Here is a 10114-nt window from a genome sequence, read left to right on the forward strand (position 1 = left end):
AGTGAAGACACCAGAAATCCAGCAAGGCCACCAGGAATCCAGCAAGGACACCAGAAATCCAGTAGGGACACCAGGAATCCAGTAAGGACACCAGAATACAGCAAGGACACCAGGAATCCAGTAGGGACACCACGAATCCAGTAAGGACACCAGAATACAGCAAGGACACCAGGAATATGGCAAGGACACCAGGAATCCAAGAAAGCCACCAGGAATCCAACAAGGACACCAAGAATCCAACAAGGCCACCAGGAATCCAAGAAAGCCACCAGGAATTCAGCAAGGACACCAGGAATCCAGTGAGGGCATTAGGAATCCAGTAGGGATACCAGGAATCCAGGAAGGACACCAGGGATCCAGTGTGGCCTGACCTCAGCTGAACACTCCAGAGCAATCCTGTTCTGAACAACTCCCCTCTGAGGTACTGAGGCTGAGACCCCATGGGGAGGCAGGATCCCAGTTCCAACCCTACACAGGTGGCAGGCAGCGGGAGGCATTGCTTGAGTCCTTAGTCCCTATCCTTAGGGAGTGTGGCTTCAGCCTTGGTCACCAGGAAAGCCCACCCTTGGGAAGCCTGCGCATGTGGGATTGCTGTGACTGTGCTGTGAGGAAGCTACACAGCCATGGGTACAGGCTGGTACCAGCAGTCCCCAGCCGTTCCCACCCCATGCCACTTCAGATGCATCCAGCCACCTGCCCGCAGCCAGGTGAGAGGTGATGGTGCACAGCAGCGTCGGAAAGTGTCTTCTGTGGCATGAGATGATCAGAGCAGTGGCTGTCATATTTCATGGAGTTGGTGACGGTGAACTACCAGAGCAAGTGGCAAACCCTGGGTGTGACCAGTGGATCCACTGGGAGGCCAGACACAAAAACCACCAGACAGAGCCCAGGTCCTGTGTGCCTGGAATCCCCGAGAATGGTGAGGCCGGGTGGCTGCCCAGCCTGTCTTGCTCAGCAGGTGGTTGTGGGCTGGAGACCTGCCCTTCGCTCACTGTGGCATCCAAGTGCTCAGAGCCAGGTCAGTGAGTTGTCCTGCCAAGCACCTCAGGTACTACTTCTCTTCTACTTCTACTTTTCATGTTTAAGACGTTAGTTCACCACGTTGGGCAAGATGGCCACATCTGTGAGCTCAGGAGGCTAAGGCAGGAGGATGGCAAGTTCAAGGCCAGGCTCAGAGCAACTTAGTGAGGCCCTGTCTCAAAATAAAAACCAAAAAGGGTGTGGCTCAGTGGTACAGCACCCCTGGGTTCTATCCTTGGTACCGGCGGTGCGGGGGAGACTATAGTTCACCCAGAGAATTACTTTTTTTTTTTTAGAGAGTGAGAGAGAGGGGGACAGAGAGAGAGAGAATTTTAACATTTATTTATTTTTTGTTAGTTCTCGGCAGACACAACATCTTCATTTGTATGTTGTGCTGAGGATCCAACCTGGGCCGCACGCACGCCAGGCGAGCGTACTACCGCTTGAGCCACATCCCCAGCCCGAGAATTACTTTTTTATTATGATAGATGTATAGTGTTTTGGGCCATTTAAATGCACCAATTACATTCACAGTGTTGTACAATCATCATCTTTATCTAGTCCCCAATTTTTTCTGGCAGCTCAAACAGAAATTCTGTCCCCATTAAGCACTGACCCCCACAGCCTGGGCAGCCTCTGATCTGCTTCTGTCCCCAAGGACTTGCCAGTTCTATAGAGGACCCTTGATGTGCATGCTTCTGTGCCTGCCTGCTTTCACCTGGAGACGGGGAAGAAGAGTCCAGAAGGTGCCAGGAATGGAACACAGATCTCCAGACAGGCATGTCCTCCCTCCTCTCTCCTTGTCCAGCATGAATCAAACGCCCCTGTCAAGGCCACCAGACCTCCAGACAGGTAGACAGATCTCTAGACTGGTGGACAGACCTCCAAGTGGGCAGACTAGACCTCCAGGTGGGCGAACAGAACTCCAGGTGTGTGGACAGAACTCCAGATGGGTGGGAAGACCTCCAGACAAGCAGACAGAACTCCAGATGGGCAGATAGACCTCCAGATGCATGGACAGACCTCCAGGTGGGTGGACAGACCTCCAGATGGGTGGACAGAGCCTCAAACAGGCAGACAGACCTCCAGGTGTGTGAACAGACCTCCAGATGGGTGGACAGACATCCAGGTGGGTGGACAGATCTCTATACAGGTGGACAGACTTCCAGTAAGGCCACCAGGAATCCAGTAAGGCCACCAGGAATCCAGCAAGGCCACCAGGAATTCAACAAGGCCACCGGGAATCTATCAAGGACACCAAGAACCCAACGAGGCCATCAGAAATCCAAGAAGGCCACCAGGAATTCAGCAAGGACACCAGGAATCCAGCAAGGCCACCAGGAATCCAGTAAGAACACCAGGAATCCAGTAAGGACAGAGCTCCATATAGGTGGACAGAGCTCCAGTAGGTGGCAAGACCTCCAGGTGGGTGGACAGACCTCCAGATGGTTGGGTTGACCTCCAGACAGGCGGGCAGGCCTCAAGGTGAGTGATAGACCTCCAGATAGGTGGACTGACCTCCAGATGGGCTGCCAGGAATCCAGGACTTGCCAGTTCTGGACGCATCCTTAGGGGACCCTTGATGTGCATGCTTCTGTGCCTGCCTGCTTTCACCTGGACACAGGGAAGCAGAGTCTAGAAGGTGCCAGGAATGGAACACAGACCTCCAGACAAACATGTCCTCCCTCCCCTCTCCTTGTCCATATGAATCAGACACTCCTCTCAAGGCCACCAGACCTCCAGATAGGTAGACAGAACTCCAGGTGTGTGGACAGATCTCTAGACTGGTGAACAGTCCTCCAGGTGGGCAGACAGACCTCCAGGTGGGCGAACAGAACTCTAGGTGTGTGGACAGAACTCCAGATGGGTGGACAGACCTCCAGAGAGGTGGACACATCCCTAGATGTGTGGCCCGACCTCCAGGTGGGTTGAAAGACCTCCAGACAGGTGGACAGAGCCTCAGATGGACAAATAGAGTTCCAGGTGGGCAGATAGACCTCCAGGTGGGTGAACAGACCTCCAGACTGCTGGACAGACCTCCAGACGGGTGGACAGACCTCTAGACTGGGGGACAGACCTCCAGGTGGGTGGGCAGAACTCAAGGTGAGGCAGAACTTAGACTAGTGGGAATGCACCCCCAGAAGTGAGGTTGGACCCTCAATTGGGGACTCACCAGCTCCGGCTGTGACTGCTCAGCTGTCCTAGTCCGAGGGAAATGCTCTTTTCATGAAGGACCTGGGGCCAAGGGCTTTGGCGCCCTGTCTTCAAGCCAGTCAGGTGTGTCTGCTCCCAGAGTGTCCACAGAGTGAGCCACCAAAGATCAAGATTTATACAGAAACATGAAGGGGAGGGAAAAGACAGAAAGGAGACTCTCCTCGCTGGTGGCTTGCAAGGGCTGGAAGGTGTCCTCAGAGTGCCCCAGGCCCTATGGCATGTCCTCCCTCCCCTCCCTGAGTCAACCACCCCTCTCAAGGCCACCAACATCAAGGGACACAAACTAGACATGGCTGGGTTCCACAGGTTGGGGAATGGAGATCTCATACTGGAGAAGCACCCAAAAATGCGGCGGGAGAGGTGGGGCACAGGCTGGGTAGGGGTGGGCAGACAGCAGGGGGAGAGGTTCAGAGGCAACCTCTCAAGGCCAGTGCTGGGCAGGGGTCACTATGGCTGTGGGCTGATCTCCCTGTATCTGCCTTGGGCTGCCAAGGCCAGGCAGTGGCCCTGACCACACACACCCTCGAAGGCAGAGGACAGGCAGGCCAGGGCCTTGGATAGCAGCCAGGCGGGGGTGGTAGGCACAGGGTGGGGAATCAGAGCTCCTTCTTGGCAGCACTCTTCACTCCCTGCACCCAGCTCCCCAGGGCTCACCAGGAGCAGGTGGCAGGAGTCAGAGTGACATCGCCTAAGAAGGGAGGGTCAAGCCCCTGCAGCCACCCTCACAGGAGGCTCTCATCCCGCCTGGGACTGTCCGTGGGCCCCTCTCAGAAGCTGGAGAGGCTGTGTGGACCCCTCCTGGGGCCTGGCAGGGGCAGTTGCTGGCATCCCAGTGCTGGGAGGGAGGGACGGGGCTGGAGCCGCTAGAGTGGGGGCAGGTGGCCCAGCCTTGGGCCCCTCACTGCGGGAGGGTCCCTCGCCCTCCCTGGGTGGGCTGAGCCACTTGGAATCACACCCTACAACTTGCTCAGCAGACAGAGCCAGGGCTAAGGGATCCCGAGAAGCTCCTGGGCACAGAGTCCAGCCTGAACCTGGCTCCGCCCGCTCCTCTCCAGCTGTTATGCCCATTCTTCCCCTCCCCTCCCTTCCGGCCCCTCTTTCCTCAGTTCATCTGTGTTTCAAGGCTGGAGGGGCCACAACCAAAGTGCCAAAGCTAGCAGGCATATTGGGGTCATGCGGACCTCAGTGCTCCATAAGGACACATAGAGGACAAACCGAGGAGCAAAATCCCCAACGAGGACCCCTCAGAACCATTCAGGTTGACAAACACAAAGGCTAGGGTCCCCCTTTCTGTCACCTCCTTCCCCTTTGGGTTTCTGTTTAAACCTTGAGACACAAGGTTACATCTCCTGCTCATCAGCACTTGCTTCCCCTGCCCCCAGTGGGGAGGCCCCACACTAGCAGCCATGAGGCCACAGAGGGTGCTGGAACCCATCCCTCCCTTCAACTCCCAGCAGGCAGGGAGTGCCACCATCCCCAGTGTGGTGGGGAAGGGCTGGGCTGTCACACCTGCAGCTGGGAGGCTGGGCGCCCAGGGGAGCTTAGCAGCTGGCTTCTGTTTCCCAGGCCATGGTAAGTGCTTATGGGTCTCCCTGGATCTGCAGGGAGGGAAGGAGCCCACCACATCCTGGATGCTCTCAGAGGGGGCCCAGAGCAGGGAAAGGCAAACAGGGGTCTGTCCTCCAGCCCCTGCCTCTGGTGGGAAGGAGCAGCCAGGCCCTCACCTGGACCTTTAGGCTCCCCTCCCCTGCCTCCAGGGAGGCACCTTGGGGCTCACCTGACTTCTCCAGGAAAAGAATTCAGGAACTTCCAAATGGGGCAGCAGTAGCTGCTAGGACTCTCAACAGCTGGGCCAGGACCAGAGAGCAGAGAGCAGAATGTAGACCAAGGCCCAGGCCAGGGCACGCAGGGGCTCTTGGCATAAGAGCTTTTTTATGGCTGCCTTGGCCAGGAGTCTAGTGGCTAGGAGCTGGCAGAACTGTCTCAGGACTGGCCCAGCTGTGTAGCTGCACCACCAGCCACCAGCCCTCTCCATACTTTGCTGTCCCTTCCCACTTCCCCCGAAGCCAAGGTGGACAGCCCTCAGGACATGTGTTGAGGATGGCTGGGTCCTGCAGCCCTTCTGCCTAGCAGCAAACGTTCTCACCTGTCCAGTCACAGACAGGAGTTGGAGAGGGCTGTGTGCAACCCATGCACACCTGTGGGGTGGAAGAGAGATCCCCCACGCCCTTCACACAGTGTGCAGAAACACAGAGCTCACCCTAGGGGGCAGCCTGACCCATCCAGGGGTAAGTACCATGTGAAGCCTTCTGCAGGTGGAGTCCCTTCCAGAGATGTGATCACCATGTGACCTGCTCCAGAGGAGCCCCTAGTGTGTTGAGGAGCACGTCCTCCACCACCGTAGGACAGGACCAAGAAATGTCCCTTGCCTGTGTCCCACAGAACTCCAGGCTGGGCATTGCCCTCCTGTGCTGAGGAGAGGCCACCAGGCTGCCTGCAAGGAGCCTTCCACTGCCCTCCCTTGGCTATTATCCTCTTAAAGTTACTTGCCAATTTCAAAGACTGAAACCAGCTTCCTAGAGTTGTTTCAATGTGAGTCTGTCTGTTTGATGGGCCTCTCTCCTCCCAGGTGGGCTGGCCAGTTGGGTCTGTTCCTGTGGTGTTCCCTGATGTCCAAGGCCAGCTTGCTGAGGTGACTGACATTTCCTTCCTGATGTGCTGAAACGCCCTGTACACAGCATGCTCGGCCATGTGCACGCAAGCTGCTTTTCTTAATCTGCTATTTGTCTTTTTATTTTGATTGTGAGGCACAAACATTTAGGCTGCACCATTAGAACTTTTACGTAGTCAAGTTAACATCTGGTCCTGTGTGATTTCCGACACCTGCATTCACAGAGTCATTGCCCTACATTTCTACAACTGTGCTGACGACACCCCACATCAGGACAGAGGTGGAGGCTGGCTCCTCTGTCCATGTGTCCAGTGAGCCACTATGACACCCCTGTGGCACCCTGTCCTCCCTACCTGGCTTTGCACCGCCACATGGACCCCCATGGGGATTTTAACTTAAATCAATTCTGACCGTGGCAAGACCCAGCTAGCCTCTGCCCTGGAGCCATTCTCCCGGGACAGGGCCAGGCATAGCTCTCTGTAAGCCTGGGCTCTCACCTGGCCTAGACTTGCCCTGCCCAGGGGACTTCAGATGGATCCTCACACACCACACAGACTAAACACCCAGGAGCTCTCTGGGCCAAGTGCTGTCAGCAGCAGACCCTGGAGGAAATTGGATCTCCTTTATAATGAAGTGTCAGCCCCTGGGCTCTGAGAGAAGGACAGAGACCATTGGCGGGGCCTTGGTCTGTGCAGGCCGTCTCTCAGATACACCCTCGCGCCCTGCTGTCTGGGTGAGGGGCAACCCCGGGCCAGCCAGATCTTTTGCAGTGGGCGCAGAGCCTGGCTCCATGGCAGGAGGCTCACTGGTCTGGAAATCAGCTGGCCGGTCCTGGGGCAGATCCAGAAACAGAGCAAACTCAGACACCATGAAAGTTGCCAAAATTAAAACACAGCAGTTCCCACTCTGCCTGGAAGGAGCAAGAGGCCTCAGAGTGGGATTTTTTGGCAGGGCCATTTGGGCCCAGGGTCTCCGGGCTTTGTGGAACTTCAGACTGTCCTGGGTGCTACTCTCCCCATGCCATCAGGTGGTGCAGAGCAGGGAGGTGCCAGCAGCTCCAGCTAAGGCTGAGCATGTCTGTCCTGGCAGCCCAGAGCAGTGGTGTAAGGTCAAGGAACCTACAGCCTTGCCTCCTCCGCCCCCAAGGCCAGGCTGGGACAGCCAGCTGGGCGAGCTCAACATGAGGACCAGCCCCTGCAGAAATGAGGCTCTCCCTGGCTATCCTGTATGCTCCAGTCTCAGCTGTAAGGGTCCCCAGGAGGCTCTGGACCCCAGCCCCTCAGGAGGCCAGCCATCCCAAGAACCCGAGCGGCCTATCCATGAGGAGCCCTACGTGGCCCTGCTTGGAAACAGGACGCATGTGAGCCACCCAAGAGGCTGAGCAGAGGCGGGGCTGCAGTCAGTGCTCTGAAGGTGTATTCACAGAGCAGATGGGGAGGTGGGGGCGGCAGACACTGCCACTATCCACGGCCACGTCCCTCCGTCACCACACTTGGGGGAGTTCCCTGGCCCCCAGACACACCATGCACACTCTCTGGGCCTGCCAGGCCCTGGGTAGCACTGACCCCGTGTCTATACATGTGGCTTCCTTAGGCACCAATCTCCCCCTCCACTGACCAGTCTCCCGACTGGACCATGGTCCCACAAGGCAGGGTTTAGTCTTTTTCAGGGAGTGTCCAGCATCCACAACAGGTCCCAGCTCAAACCAGGCACTCCTGTGCAGGCTCTGTCCCCAGGGTCCAGGTAGCCCCCGATCCAGGCTCCTCATCCACCATCCAGCCAGCTGCTCCAGGCACCAGCTGCAGGAAGACACTGGCTTAATTGAATTCTGGAATCCCTGTGAGGAGCTGGGAAATTTATACCTGCAATTTGTGGGGCTGAGCTGAGCAGCCAGGCGCCGTCAGGGCCTTGTTACCATCAAACGAGAGGATTTATTGCAGCCCCAGAGCTCTGCAGGCGGCCAGGCTGGCTGGCAGCTCAGGGCTTGGCTGCAGTTGACCCCCTGGCCCTGCAGGGCTTTGGGCTGCTGGCTGCTGGCATGGGGCCACCCAGCCCTCTCCTGCCCCAGCCTGCAGGCAGTAGGCCCCCAGGCCAACAAGTGTCCAGCCAGCCTGACTCGTCTTCCTGGTTGATCTGGGGGCTACACACTGCCGATCAAACTGGTGGATAATGGGAAGAGTTCCAAGAAGCTTCTGGCCCCTGGTCAACTGTTCCCAGTCCACCAAGGGGCAGAGCAGGGTCACACTTGCTGAGTAGGCTCTGCAGTGGTATGACCGGGGGACCAGCCCACACCTGTCAGAATCCAAGGGGGCTGGAGGAGGCCACAGGGCCAGCTGGCTGTGCCAGGAAGGCCCTGGGCAGGACCAGATCCCAGCCTCCCCCCACACTTCAGGCCGCATTCCCGTCCTCATGTGGGAGGGAGAAGGGCCTTGCCTTCCAGCTCTGAGTTCTACCAGTGCTTCTGCTCCAGCCAGCCTGGGGCCGCACAGGACTCTGTCCCAGACTCACCTTCTGCATTAGGACCAGCTGTGGCCAGGGCACCTCTTGGGGACAGAAAGGCCAGAGCAGGATGCAGATGGAAGCAGCTTTCCTCAGGGGCTAAGCTCAGGGCCCAACCTCAGGGCCCAACGTGGGTGCAAACCCCATGTATCAGCTGGACTTCAGAGAGCACACAGAAAGCACTTAGCGCAGGGCCAGAGGTAGAGGGAGGCGAGCCAGGAGCCACCGCAAACCCCAGGACCAAGGGACATGCAAGCCTCAGAGCCACCCAGCAGCTGGCCCTTGGGACTCGTGGCAATGCTGACAGGAGAAGGGGAGCAAGGGATCATTCTGCTCCCCCTGTCTTGTGCCCAGCAGGGTGCTCCCTGGGACGCCCAGCAGGGGAACCACCAGGAGGTGAGTCCAGGAACCACAAACCAAGAACCCTCATGACAGCGGAAATCCAGAGCAGCCCAGGTGTCCGTCAACAGCCAAATGACCAACCGTGGCATACTCATACAGGGGATACAGCCTGCGGGTGGCCCCCAGGGATGCCCACATGAAATGCACATTCCAGAACTGGTGAAGAGCTGGGGGGACATGGCAGCACCCCCCAGGGGGTGCAGGTGTTCTGCAGCTGTGTGCGATTGACCTCCTAAGAGGAGCATGAAGCACGGAGTCAGCGCTTGCCAAGACTCCACAAGTGTGCGCTTGAGATTTGTGGCTCTAACTGTATTAAATTTTTATCTCAGGAAAAGGTGGTAGGCAAACACTGACTTCTAGATAGTGAAAGACGGCTGAAGAGTTTGGGTGGAGGTGTGGAAGTTAGATATACCTTGAACTGCATCCTTAATAAGATGGGAAGCAAAGGGCGGCCAGCAGCCCCCAAACTCACGACGGCCAGGAACCTGCAAACCAGGCCTCATTTGGAAAGGGAGCTTTGCAGGTGTGATCAGGTTAAAGATCCCAGGATGGGGGTCGGTGAAGGTCCACTCTGAGTGCAGCATCCAGGGATCTAAGAGAAGGGAGAGGAGAAGGCACATACAGAGTCAAGGACTTGGCCACAAGCCAAGGGGCCCTGGGGTAGCAGTGTCCTGAGCAATTAGACAGACGCTGCCAAGTGGGCAGCAGTGGTGTCCAGGCCACAGACCCAGCATAAGTGAGAGGCTCTTGGGGCTTGAAATCTTTCATAATAAACTATTACCGTGGGCTGGAGATATAGTTCAGCTGGTAGAGTGCTTGCCTCGAATGCACAAGGCCCTGGGTTCAAGGCCCCAGCACCACAAACAAACAAACAAGATGTTACAGAGAAAACTGAAATGTTAACAATAGAGAGGCCTGTTTTCCCCACCCCACTCGATGAAATCTGAACAAACAAAAGGAAAGGTGGACCCGGAGCCCGTTAGCAGAAACCAGGCAGAGGGAAACTGGGGCCCGGGTCCTTCCTCTTCCTCTGCAGGTAGGACACTTGCCTAGGGTGCCCAGCCCTGGAGACCCTGGGCAGGCCTGTGCCTGCCACAACTGGCCCCATCCAGGTCACAGCACCTTGCTCAGCTTCCACAGAGACCTATATCTATCTCTAAGCATGTCTGACTACACAGTCTTAGGACTGGATGGTGGGCCCTCTGGGTGCACAGGCAGGAACACCCACCCAGCAGGGCCTTGTCTGCTGATTTCTACCTATTGCCAGTGCCCAGGCAGGCCCCCCACACAGTAGGGCCACAGTTTACA

At 57.1% G+C, this 10114-nt stretch overlaps 1 long non-coding RNA gene across 2 annotated transcripts; it reads right to left on the bottom strand.

Moving 5' to 3' along the window:
* Nucleotides 1-1341: 1341 nt before the first annotated feature.
* Nucleotides 1342-4024, bottom strand: LOC144375290 (uncharacterized). Of its 2 annotated transcripts, none has more exons than XR_013434926.1 (2): nucleotides 3194-4024; nucleotides 1342-2634 (listed from the first exon to the last, which is right to left on the bottom strand). It is a non-coding gene; the product is annotated as an uncharacterized LOC144375290 (long non-coding RNA). The 2 variants fall into 2 exon arrangements; XR_013434925.1 differs by having other exon boundaries at nucleotides 1342-3084.
* Nucleotides 4025-10114: the final 6090 nt, after the last annotated feature.

This window comes from Ictidomys tridecemlineatus, chromosome 2, assembly GCF_052094955.1.
Source record: "Ictidomys tridecemlineatus isolate mIctTri1 chromosome 2, mIctTri1.hap1, whole genome shotgun sequence".
NCBI lineage: Eukaryota > Metazoa > Chordata > Mammalia > Rodentia > Sciuridae > Ictidomys > Ictidomys tridecemlineatus.